Raw genomic sequence first — 12379 nt, 5'->3', positions numbered from 1 at the left:
GAGAATGAGCAGCAGCCACACAGACTGGAGGGAAGGGGTGCTGGTGACTGGCATATCACTGCAGCTGCACAACCCGCTAAAGCTGAGTGCTGCTCTTTCTTCACCCCCAAACACATTCCTGCCACGCAGTGGTAAAGAGCAGATTTCCTCTGCCATGGAAGCTTAGCAGTTTTAGTCCTTCCAAAATGCACTAAGTTCATCCATAAAGCAGAGAATGAAGCAGGCCCTCCCAGACCTATTCTCCTGCTGACCCATGGCCATGAACATCGTTATGAACAGCGTTATCCCAGGGGTCATCACAAGGACATGACTGGCATTTGACAAAGATTTTTTGCCAATGTACATATGGTTGCTGGATAACTCAGCCTCTAATTGAAGCTTTCCATAAATGGAGCATGGCTTGTGCTAGGCTTCGGTTTGGGGACAGCAGTCAGCACTGGGAGGAACCTTTCATGACCCAAAGATCAAGGATGTTCAAGGGTGGGCCCAGGATTCTGCGAATGACAGGCAGGGCACAGCCCCCTCCCTCTGGGACATGCTCATGCACAGGCCACAGAGCAAACATCAGGGAGCAGCCAAAATGTTTTGCATGCCTGTGGCATGGACTGAAGCAGTGGGGCAGGAGTGCACGCTCACACAAACTGTTTGGCTGTGCCAGCACTTTGTTTCCTTCCCCTGTGGATGCCTAAGGAAGGTTTTATTGCAACAAGAGTGGGAGCCACACGCAGAATGAATCCACAGATCAAGGCAGATAGAGCTCTGTGCAGGGTCAAAAGAGGTGGGGATCTTGCTGGAGGGGATTAAAGTGGACCAGGAAAGAGAAATTTGTTGGAAGACAACTTCCAGTAAGAAGGGCTTCCCCTATAATCCCTTCTACATGTATTTCCCAAGCCTGGCTCCCCTCAGGGCTCCACCCCAGCAGCGCCACGGAAGGCCACAAAGCAGGCAGCAGGGAAGAACTTGGCACGTCCATCTTCTGATGCCCAGTTAAACCCAGCTTCCTCTTGGTGGGAATTGCCTGGTTTTGTCTGTGAGGTCTGGAATGGAGGCATCCTTAGCTGTGCCAGTTTGACTGGGTGAAGTGGCTGGAAATACGCAGTGGGGTCRTGGCCCCTTCCTATAAACCTCAGCCCAAATATTCCTGGAGGTGAAGAGCTTGTCACAGGCAGAGTTTACACTGAGAGGGGGAGAGAGGGTGTCTAGTGGATGGAAACAAGCTGCAGATGATGAATCCAGGGTTAAATTAAACACTCCCGACAGCTTTAAATAATCAACTGTCCTGAGCTACAACTATTTCTATCTCAGTTTGGAGAGAGAATTGCTGATGAGAGCAGACTGTTGGGATGAGGGGATTTCTATGGGTTTGGCTTTGGAGTCTGGGATAAGGCAGTGAAGATTTCTTACCCCRGGCACCATGAGAGCCTGAGGGAGAGGAAGCATTTTGCAGTCCCTGTTTAATGGGGAGTGGAGGTAACATTTTTGATGATAGAATTCAGCTCTTAGATTCAGCTCCATCTGCTTTCTTGTTTGGATACACATACACACGCTACCAGTGTCTGTACAACCTGGTATGACCACAGAAGAAGACATGCATATCTTGCAGCCTTGCTCCACACTGCACTCTTACCCCTACAGTGCTCTGACTCCCCCATGGGTGACTCTCTGTTGCTCCATGAATGCATCTCTACTCGGATCAGTAAAGTACTCGGTAAGTACTCGGGGCTATCCCAGCCCTGCTTCCACATACTTCACCCCCTAAAATGAGACCTGCCCCTACAGACTCAAATCCTCCTCTGAGCAACACCTGCTTTTTCCTCCTGCAGTGGCTGTGCTCCAACCCCGAGCACAGCAGTCAGTCCCTACAGCGCACTCATTCTTCAGCCCCCTCTGCCCAAGYTCATGGCTGCTGTGTCAACAGCAGCCCACCACAAGCTGGCCTGCAACCAGGAGGGTATTTGTATAGGCACTGAGCAGCCAAGGATGGTGACCTTGCTCTGGCCCTACAGAGCTGGGTTGAATTTGTACCAGCAGTTCAAGAGATGCCCTAGTCCCATTAGCTATGCTGTGCCTTTCCTTCTCCTTTCTTCTACCAGTGATGTGTGGAAGTCTAACAGATTTAAGGCTCTGGACTGCCATTGAAATTCACCATTCCATGCCACTGCACTGAGCTTTTCCTTTGCAGATGTCCTAGAGAAAGTCTTGTAGGGGACAGTGAGCAACACAGGGAGAAGACAAATCTCTCAAGTTCAAAATGGGCTGGTATAGGAGGGAACTCCTTATTCGTGAACGGACTAATTTCCCTCTGACAATGCCTATTTTATGTGATGCTACAAGTAATGTAACTGCCCAAATTTTAGAGGGAGAAGGGACCTGGCAGTAGATTTATCAGGCTGTGGATTATCTCCCAACATGGAAGGGCATGCTGAACTTGAGCTTTTTAACAGTCCTCTTGCATTAACATCAGATACCTCATGCTTCCTCCCTGCCCAGCACAGCCTGGCATGTGCTCTACCAGTCTCACAGGCCCCAATTGTTTCCTAGCTAATCCACAAACTCCATTTGCAGAATATTGCCTTCTTGAGTTACATGTTAGGCCCGGCCGGGCCGAGGCCAGGAGTTAAAGTGCAGGGCCCCAACAGCTGGGGGACCTCAAGGGAGCAGCCATCAGAGAGCTGGGGGGAGGAGCAGGGCTGCATTGTGGTGTGAGCATTAAACCTCAGCARTCCTCCTTGCATGGGGAAGAAAAGCCTGTGTTAGACCTCATTTAGCTACCTCACTAGCCAGTTATGTGATCTGAAACTCWCAAACAGATAAGCTTCCATAGCTCCCAAGATGATGTCTCGAGATCCAAGTCTCTTGCTCCTGGTGCTTGCTGTCTTGACTTCACCAAGAGAAACTCTGCAGTGAAGTTAGAGGTGCAAATAAATTCCACTCCAACTGGGAAGGACTATGTACTGCTCTGGCATTTTGGGGGAACAGGAGAAAGGAGTCTCACTCCTGGCAAAGAAACAGAGGTGCAAAACCAGAGGAGCACTTCAAAGCTGCAAAGCAGGCTCCTAATTCCCTGCGCAAAAAAGGCTCTCCCACAGACAGGCCTCACCTGACTGGGAGGRGGTGAGGCAGACAGGATAGCTGTGCCTCTCCATCACGGGGGTCTCCCCTCTCCCTCCCCTGGCTCAGTCCGTCTGTGCCTGTTTGTGTCTGCCTGTTTGTGTGGCTGGGTCTGCAAGTGGCACGGTGTGTGCTGTGCAAATGCTGGTCCACATAGGCAGGGAGAGTACCCAGCWGTATCTATTAGTCACGTGTCTTGGCATGCATCTCTGCGTGCATATGGATGGGCCTTTTTCATAAAGAGATGCCTGTCCCTCTCCCTGCCCACGCAGGCCTGTGGCACAGAAATCCTCCCTGTTCAGCCCAGGGTTTTGGTTGTTTCCCTCCATCTCGTGCAGCATGATGGATTCCYCAGCAGCTGCTGCTCCTGCTTCCCAGGGGCAGTCATGGGGAGGCAGCTGTTGTCCTTTTCCAAAGGAGAGGACAAAGCCAYTGGGGCCCTCGACTCCCTCAGTGCCTACCCTCAGTGCCACTGGGCTGCAGCAGCAATGACTCCAAGGAAGCTTGCAGAGCTGAGCTGGGTGTGGAAAGGGGACGGTGGCACCCCATGCCTATAACATGRTATCGGAGTAAGGAGCACAAAAGCCAGAACCACAGCTAGGGTGGCACCAGGCACCACGGTGTGCACTGTAAAATGGCAGGGTTTAACTGAAACTGTCAGTAACACAGGTCACACGTGCCCAACGGCACACAGCCCAMACAGAATCTTAAAGGCCAGACGATGAGGGGAAGAGAAAGGAAAGGGTGTATTTTTGCAGAGTTTGAATAGAGGAATTGTTAAACAGCAGAACAACACTGAGGTTGCTCAAGCTTCTCTCGCATTTCTCTACCACTGCACGGCAGGCCTGGCCAGCAGGCCCTGTTCCAGCCGGGAGATCTCCTGACAGCCTCCTACAATCCTGCCTTGTGAGATTAAAGGCTACGATCACAATTATCCCCTGATCACTGTTTCTTGCCAACTGCTGATGCCGAAGCGTGCCAAGCACTGAGAACACGAAGGAATGAGTTCCAGCTGCTGCTGGCACAYTCTGGCCCCTTGAGAGGGGCCGAGTCAGCTTTGCCCCATCTGCACTTTATCCCTGGCACATAGGAGGGCTTCTTACTAACAGGTATGTGATAACAAAAATTAGGGCAGAGACAACTCCACGGCATTCAGTGGGGTAACTTGGCAGGTCTTGTAGTATCAAGAAGACTTTACTGCTTGTTTCAAAATTTGGGAGCATGAACTATTTGTTCAATTTTTTAATCTGTTCTGATGTAAAAAGATTCCTGGCCCCCGAGAACAGGTGTATTATGTAAAGTGCACCCCATCTGCGCCTCTGCATGAAYATGGACCTCTGTCACACGGATGCTATAGCTGACCAGCTCAGGGAACTCTGTGACTGGCTTCACCTTTTTCTCTACTGAAGCACTAACAAAGTCATGTCCATCACGAGCTGTGAACCTGTCCATCAGAGCTACTCAGTGATCCCAGCAAATTCCAGCTGTCTCTGCTCTTTTGTGCTGAAAGGAATTTTCCACCTGTTTGGGGAGGGTATGTGGGATCTAGGCTCAGTTGTTTACCTTTCAGGGAGAAAATCTTTATGTTTGGAAGGTATAATAAAGCTTTTGCTCTAAAGGTGTTCTTACTACACCCTTGCATGGCCATAGTATTAGTAGCTGTTTACTTAAGAGGGGATAAAGAGCTATCTTTCTTTTAACAGTATCTGCTAAGTCCTTTCTAGGGAAGCCACTTGCTCCCTCTCTGTGCATTGCTCAGTCCCTACCTTTCGCTTGCTCCAGTGAGACAGTTTAGTGAGACAGTTTGAGGGTGATCTATCTCAACTCTCAGAAGTCAGGCAGGGAAGGTGTCCCAGCAGCCGATCGTGTCTCAGTGCATGGCAATGGGCCAAACAGTCTGTCTTATGCTTTCTGGTTCCTTCAGGACTTTGTTAGTCTCTCTGAATGTGTCACTTGGCCCAGGTAGTACATGTCAAGGGTAACCCCAGCTATTCCTTCCTCTAATCACCTCAAGGCCAYCTAGCAGAGCAAACTGGTACAGGGAGGCACCAGAAGCAACAGGCCTGCCCCCAGACTGGCATCGAGTTGAGAGGAGTCATTCCAATAGCAGGTCTTGCCTGACTGACCTACACTTTCGAATGGGAATCGTTTGCAGCCTGTCTCTCATGCTAAAGCAAATAACCTGTTCAAAGCCAGAGAGCAAGGAAAGCAGGAAAGCACAGTGCAGATCCACCTTGCAAGTCTCTGGTCTCCGAAAATGCTTTCAGGGTACAGGGTGCTTCAAGTGCTTCAGAACTGCTGAAACCAGGYAGACACAACTCATGGGAAATCACTCATACGGGGAGTTTGGGGGACTTGGGGCTGGGCCCAGAGCATCCTCCAGCTGTCCCCTCACCACACCAGCGCTACATTTCCACACCTCAGTTTGTGGCTTTCGCGACTGCATCCCCAGCACCAAGCAGTGCTAAAGTCCTGTTGCCAAACTCCCAGCTTAGGTAAGCGGTTGTGGGAAGCTGCCCAGTCCAAGACTTCACGGAGGGGGGTAAACCACAACAGGAAGCCAGCTGGCAGCTGTGCAGAGACATACTCAGAGGAAGAAGGCTGGGCTCCTCCCCAAACAAAGTAGAGGGTCAGAGAGGTGAGACAAGTGCGTAGCAGTTGTGTCTCATGCTAGGCAGGCAACGTGGCCTCATTTCCTGGCTGTTCCTTTAGTTCCTCACTGTGGTGAACCACTGGCCCCAAAAAACAGTATGATGCAGCTGGTCCCACTCTGAAAGTCCTGCCGCGGAACAGGTCAAACCACTGCCTAGAGCTACAGCATGTGCAGCACTGAGGTTGAGGGTATCAGCCCTCTTTCCTACTCCAGCTCYCTGTTTTCAATAGCCTGGGAGCTGTCATACAACTAATCTCAGCCCATCTATTAAAAGGCAGTGGTAGATTTACTTAGCATATTAAACTCTCAACCTACCTCCTAATGGAGTTGAGAAGCTTAAAATTCTTTCATGTTGGTGAAGGGACTTGCTATCCTCTAATGGTGTGTTAAAGGACCCAAATAAGGTATCAAAGAGCCTCTATCCTGCCCAATCTGCTAATGGACCAGATCCCTGAAGTCCCAGGAGTCCCCAGAGGCACAGCCACATTCCTGAGAACCATTTATACTAAGATGCCAGCACATGGGCTGAAACCGACACTTGTCACCTGTCCACCACATGGCCTGATATTCAATACAGCATTAGAAAGGCTCAAGGAGTTTTACCCCCCTGAGGAGTCATTTTTGAACTTCAGACTTTTCAAGTTGGATCTAGCTGAATCATGAAGGTGGTAAAATCCAACAGAGGCTCCCCAAGGCTAAGAGTCAGAGAGCATTCTAGCCAGGAGATAGCTTTGCTAGTGCTTCTTCCCTCAACCTGACTTAAAAGCCTCTGCTGGAGAGAATGGGTGGGTGACACCCAGGGTTTTTGTGTAGAGACTTTCATCTCTAAGTCACTGGCTTTAGCCTAGGCAGAGTCAGTTGTCATCTACTGTAAAGGACTGCTAGTCCTTCAGTGGCCCCTGGAAAAGAGGTGGTGGCTGTGGTTAGGGTCCTCGTGGGCACAAATCGACATCCTAATGGGCCTCTCTGTAGTATCCCAGGAGAAAAGCTGGAGACAGCTGCATCTTCAGATGTATTTCAGCTCTGACAAAAGAGAAGCAGCCTTGGGAGACAAGGCTCCATGGACAGGCAGGCTGCAGTCTTCTCCAGGGCTCTCTAGCCAGTTGCTATTGCTACCTTAAGCTGCCAAGATGTTTTTTAACRTACTTAAATGATTTGTAGAGCACACTTACTTGTCAAACTTCATTCATAACAGGATTATTGCTCTGCATCTCTAGACCTATTGGACAGAGGTGCTCAGCACCTCTCAGAGAGCAGTGCGGAGCTCCACAGTTCCCCACCTAGGGCCCTTCTCATGCAGGAGCTGGCTGTGAAGCACCTGCTCCTTAGCTCAGTGACCCAGTTCGTTGGATTCGCTATTGCTAGCCAGTGCCATGAAATTACATGACTGTGTGTTGCACTCCCAAGGCCTCTCTCTGTCCCAGCTGAGGTCTCCTGCCTCCCCCTCGACACTTGAAAGCYCTGCAGTGTTTTCTTTTAATCAAAAAGAACCCTGCTCTTTGGCCTCCCTTGGCCCACTGCACTAATTGGAACAAGCTAAGCAGGCRTGGGGGGCTTTGCCAGAGAAAATATTTTAATGAGGATGAAGAGTTCCTGCACTGTTATCTGCTTCTTCTCAGAGCCTCTTGGCTGCAACTGCTTGGTAATTACAGCTTGGATTCCCTGGTAAGCTCTCTGACTTGCATGGCTTGGACCCCTGCAGAGCACCGTGCTTCTGCAGCCTCTGACAAGAGCTGCCCTTTTCTCCGGCACACTGCTGCCTGCATTTCCACACTAATGGGTAGGACGTGCTATTCAGAGCGTCAGTCTTCCTGCTGCTTTTGAATGGCACTGCTGTTGAATTAGTCTCAGTGTCTCTTGGGTAATGGGAGAGCAGGAGGTAGAAGAGAGACACTTTTAACTGACCAGAAACCAAAGGGACACATTTTTGGCTAATGGTTGTCCTGGTTAGCTCCAGAATTGCTGAGCAAACCTGCAGTCCCTAACCAAGCAACTCTGCCAGAGAAGGCAATGGTGCTCTTCTGGAGTAATGAGTGCTGGATCTGGCCCAGCTGCAGCCTTCATGGAGGGTTTTTCCTAGGGATTAGTGACCAGCTGAGAGACTGCAGATGGATGCCAGGCCATTCAACCCATTTGGCYGTTCTTCAGGATAGACACTCTGTCCAAGTCATCTTTAAGGTGAGCTGAAAATAAAGGCACATTTGTCAGGCATTAGGACAGTTAAGTTGCTGATCAGCTTCTGAGAGGAAAGAAACAGGGCACCCTTCTGGCAGCAGCATGTTTTAAGGCAGACAGCTCCCCTTGTTGCAACCATTAGTAAAAACAGAGAAAACTCAACTTTGTGTCTCAGATGATCATAAGTGGGAAAAACCTCTTTACACTCAGACTCCTAATGCCAGTATCCCAGCTGACTTGTCCGATTTGAACAGTGCAGTACAGAGGTAAAGACCACTGTGTACCATGCCTAGGGTATTGCTTACAAGACATACAGTTCCTGCCCAATCCCTACTGCATCTGACAGCCTGCTAGACCTTAATGTACTTATCCCCAAGGCGTCCCAGGGTGAAAAGCCACTGTGACTAACATTGTCCCAATGGGGAACTGAGGCATAGATGGCTAGTGGCCAAAAAGGATCATTAGCAGAGCAGGCAGTGAATACAAGTATCCCATGTTCTTCCAATAGCAGATCATCCTCCTATTGATAGACCCAAGCTTTGAGAAAGTTCAGAGTTGAGCCTGACTCTACCACTGCCCATGTGTGAGTGAGCATGTAGGTCCCAGCTTGCAGTGGCACAGCTGTCACTGAGGGCCTCTGTAAAGCATGCACTGTGGGAAGAAGAGTTCTCTCAGCGGACAATGGACAGATTGAAACCGAAAGCCATTTTCTTTCATGCTACGAAGTACTCTGTCCAGATTAGCTGACATCAGTGGTCTCCTCCTGGAAAACAGGGAAATTAACCTGAACTTGATGGTGGGAGAAGCAAAGTAGTTTCTGAACACAATAAATGGCAACTTGCCAGGGTGTTGGACAAGAACAATAACCCCACATGGACGTGTTCTTGTGAACTGCATTKTTTTAGGGAAACTATATCCTGGGCAGGCTCCCAATTCAACATGTTGTGACATTTGCAACAATTACGCTCTACGCCATGCAGTACAGCTAGYGGAGCTGAATTGTGTCGGCCCAAACAACACGCATGGAGTGCATGCAGGTACAGCATAGACAGGGTGTATTTGAGACTATATGGGGTCACTGAACATAGAGAAATCATATCCACATGTGCCAATATTCATATAATGCCCACAGTCATGAATAATAAAGGCTTATCTCTGCACTGTTCTGCAGAGAATACATATTAGTGGCAGCCCAGAGTCTCAGGACTCAGAGCCATAGGTTTGCTGGCCTCTATTCAGGCTCACCACTGGCAGATTTGCAGTGCTCCCTCTACGGTCTCATGAAATCACTCTAATTCCTTGATACCTAACTAACAATAGATGGTTGTGATTTGGAATAGCCTATAGGGACAATGTATTTAGGGAGATAGAATGATTTGGTCCCCTGTGATCTGATCCCAGCCCTGCAACCTTATGCTGGTCACTTTGCCACTCTTATGCTTCAATTTTCCCAGGTAAAAAGGAAAGGAGAAGGTACACCCAGCATCTGTGGACAAGGGATTAAGTGGGAAATAAATGAGGAGGTGATGTGTAACTCACAGAATGAGCCAAAGAGGACTAAAGTTTGAGACCTGTTTCAAAATAGATAATGCTGTTTTCCCCCTCTCTCATGCTGCAACTTGTCCTCTACAGGAGCTACTTGCCATCTGGAATGAAGTGGAGTGGGCCCTCCTGAGCAGACCTCTTCCCAGTTGAAGGCTCCTCAAAATGTGCAGGTAGGGTATGATATGTCCACTCTCTGCAGCCTGCTCCATCCCCCAGCTGAAAGCCATTCCCAGCCTCACCCCAAGGCCAGTAGGGTACTGAGCTGATTCATCTCTATGCCTCTGCCATACTTGTTTTCAATATCAGGTTCGTATTTGTGAGAGCAAGTACCTGTAAAGACCCCAGTTACCCTGGGCTCTCTGAGATGCCTCTTGCTGTAATCCCAACTGGAAGTGAGGATAGAGGATAGACCAAACTTGGAGTAAGAGGCAGCTCCGAGAGTCCGGGAGCCAGGGTTTACAATAAATCTTCATCCTTGCTGTAAACAGTCTCTGAGAGGGTGTCACAGGAGCACAGCAGAGAGTGAGGAAGCCAGAARCACTCGCCTATGATAACATCTGCCAGCCTTGTTGGCTCAAGGTCTTGATTTTGCAAAGAACATCATTAGCAGTGAGTTCCTGCAGCAGTGCGAATTAGCAGTGCAATTCCTGTTCTAATGGACTTGCCTCCCGCTCCCTCTGTTTGAATTCAGTGCTGCTGAAAGCTGCCTGCTTGGCAGCCCTGCAGCCTCACATCGCCTCTTATCTATCAGAGATGGCTCAGACAGTACATACAAACTCTCTACATACAAACTGCACCTTGGTATTTGGGAGAACAATTTACATCCTTGGGGGTTTCCTGTTTAATTCTCAGCCTAAGAAACTGGACCAAATGAATCCTGTCTTGCATCTGTGTGGAATTCAGTGAGATTAGATTAGGGATGAATTCTTCCCATATTTCTTAAAGAGCTGATATCTCTGCCTGGTTTTCAAACTGACTTCCCCATCTTGGCTCATAAACCATAAGGATGTTTGTTTCTCTGTCATCTGCAATACTGTTAACTCTACAGGAGAAATCTATACATTATAGTAAGCTATCCGCTCGCTCTCTCTCTCTCTTTTTATGCACACAGACACAAGCACAGCCCACAACACCCCCCTTCGCACTCCTACTCTCTGGTCTCTTCTCTGTGGGACAATCTGTCAAGTCAGAGACCCATCAGGACTACCCTCACTTTGGAGTCTGTGCTAGGACTGTCCAGCAGAAAGCTCAGACACACTCCACTTGGCAGAGGCACAGCTCCCTGCGGACAGCATGTGGGTCGTGTGGCAGGCATGTGTGCATGATAGCCCCTGAGAGGCAGATGATTGCATGCCTTCCTCGGAAAGGGGCTGAGGGTGAGCACCCTGCATTCTGCAGCTCTGCGAGAGGGTGGCACGAAGACTAGTGTCTTCTGTGGGAGCTCTGTGTGAGTAAGTCTGAGATGAAGGAAAATCCCACGAAGTGGCACATCCCTGTTGCAAAGTCTAGGGAAGTTAGTTAATAGGCTTTGGGCCTCTCTAAACATCCCAGTCTGCAATTCTATAGCCATTTCCCCTAGAGCACTTTCTCTTCCTCCCTTGGGCCTGAGGCTGCAAGAAGAAAATGGTAGTTTCTAGTTTAGAAGAGATTTCATGCCAGCTAATCAGCAGCTAGATTAATCCAGCCTCATACATGCAGTGATTCCTTATGGGCAATAAACAGCTTAACTAAACACAGCCATGGCAACAACCTGAGGCTTGTGGCTTAATGAAGCCCAGCTATATCCTGCCTATATAATGCCTCCCTTCAATTTCCACTGGGTAGTGCATCCTTCAGTCAGTCTGCTAGGCTGTTGTGAGGAATGCTGTGCTTTCAGAAGCTTTAGTTCACATCAGAGGTGGTCTTATTTCAAAGAAAAGAAGAAATAACTCTTTGTTTGTCTAAATTTAAGTTTGCAATTTTTTTGTGATTTCTATATATAAACATATATGTATGTAGATATATTATATCTGTATTTCTATATATAAACATTTTTCTCCCTTACATTCTCAAACTGAGTATCACAAAACTGTTGTACTGAAACATCCATCTCTTTCTAATTTCTACAGCAGTGTAAGACTCCCCAGGCTCCCAGTCATCAATAACCAGATTCTGAAATACTTACAAGCCAAAGGGTTATTAGTTAAACGATTCCTTTAGAGCGCACTTTGCATTTCTCAAGCTCTGTTTCTTTTCTGCCTCCTATCCTATATGTCCCAAAGTTTCTGAGAACTGAGGTATTGCAGGGAGGGAGGTTCGACAGCTGGCTTGAAGAAGCAGGATTTTTCTGTACTGATAAATTTCATTCAGTTGGAGTAAGGAATAATTCCTTCTATGGACTGTGGAAGGAATTCTCCTCAGACCAAGGCTGTCAGAACTGCTACAATGCAAATGATTGATTTTTATTGGGGGGGGTATCCAACAAAGCAGTCTTTGACCAGTGGAAAAGTCCCCAGGATAGACTAACATTTAGTGAAAATCTGTCCCATACAGGATTTCAAGCTGTTAAAACTTAGTAGCAGAAAATCATAGCAACAAAATGAAGAAGCCACAGAAAAAAGCAGCTTTGAAAATACAATTATACTATAGTAATAAAATCTCTCCGAATCCGAGTTAAGGCATTAATAATCATAAAAACAGGCTTATACTATGAACTTTTTCATCATATACTATGGCAAACTGAGTGACAGAATAGTCTGTTTTCTTAGAGCTCGGAAAAAGAGAACTCACTCATAAATTGTTCTGCACATAGACAACAAATGCAACAAGCAGATTTTAAAGCCAGTCATGCATTCACTCACAATGGGTCAAACCTGGTTTAACAGCCTGGTCTGCGCTGGAGCTGCTCTGAGTTGA

The 12379-nt window shown here is 48.2% G+C and overlaps 1 protein-coding gene across 1 annotated transcript in view; it reads right to left on the bottom strand.

Moving 5' to 3' along the window:
- Positions 1 to 12379, bottom strand: part of LOC146592120 (semaphorin-3D-like) — a 27828-nt gene extending 15449 nt beyond the window's left edge. Inside the window, exon 1 of the mRNA XM_085311598.1 lies at positions 12337 to 12379. The gene's annotated coding sequence lies outside the window, so the exon portion shown is untranslated. The remainder of the gene's footprint in view (positions 1 to 12336) is intronic.

Source organism: Rhea americana, unplaced genomic scaffold, assembly GCF_003343005.1.
Source record: "Rhea americana isolate MKP2758 unplaced genomic scaffold, rheAme1 scaffold_345, whole genome shotgun sequence".
Lineage (NCBI taxonomy): Eukaryota > Metazoa > Chordata > Aves > Rheiformes > Rheidae > Rhea > Rhea americana.
This window is presented reverse-complemented; position numbering and strand designations above follow the sequence as displayed.